This window comes from Haliaeetus leucocephalus, unplaced genomic scaffold, assembly GCF_000737465.1.
Source record: "Haliaeetus leucocephalus isolate CR32 unplaced genomic scaffold, Haliaeetus_leucocephalus-4.0 Scaffold849, whole genome shotgun sequence".
Taxonomy (NCBI): Eukaryota; Metazoa; Chordata; class Aves; order Accipitriformes; family Accipitridae; genus Haliaeetus; species Haliaeetus leucocephalus.
In genome coordinates this window covers 1377816-1378097 of record NW_010973285.1, presented here as the reverse complement: position 1 = coordinate 1378097, position 282 = coordinate 1377816, and positions in this window count along the sequence as shown.

Below are 282 nucleotides of genomic sequence, written 5' to 3'. Positions count from 1 at the left end.
GCTGAATATTCCCCTTGAGTGGAATTGAGTGTAGTTCTCGGTGCATATTTATGGAATGCTATTACCTTGTCACATTCACTTTAGTCATGTGTATTGAAATGTTTGAAGTGCCTTAGACTCTTGCCATATTTTCAGAATAAAATTTCATTATGCTGTTTTACTCCTCTCCTGGTTTACATGTGATTTGTCATCATCCAGAAATACTGCAAATTACAACTGCAGCAGCAAAATGGGTAGATTGGTAAGTCAGGGCAGGGAGGACTGGATAGTTCAAGCCTTGGG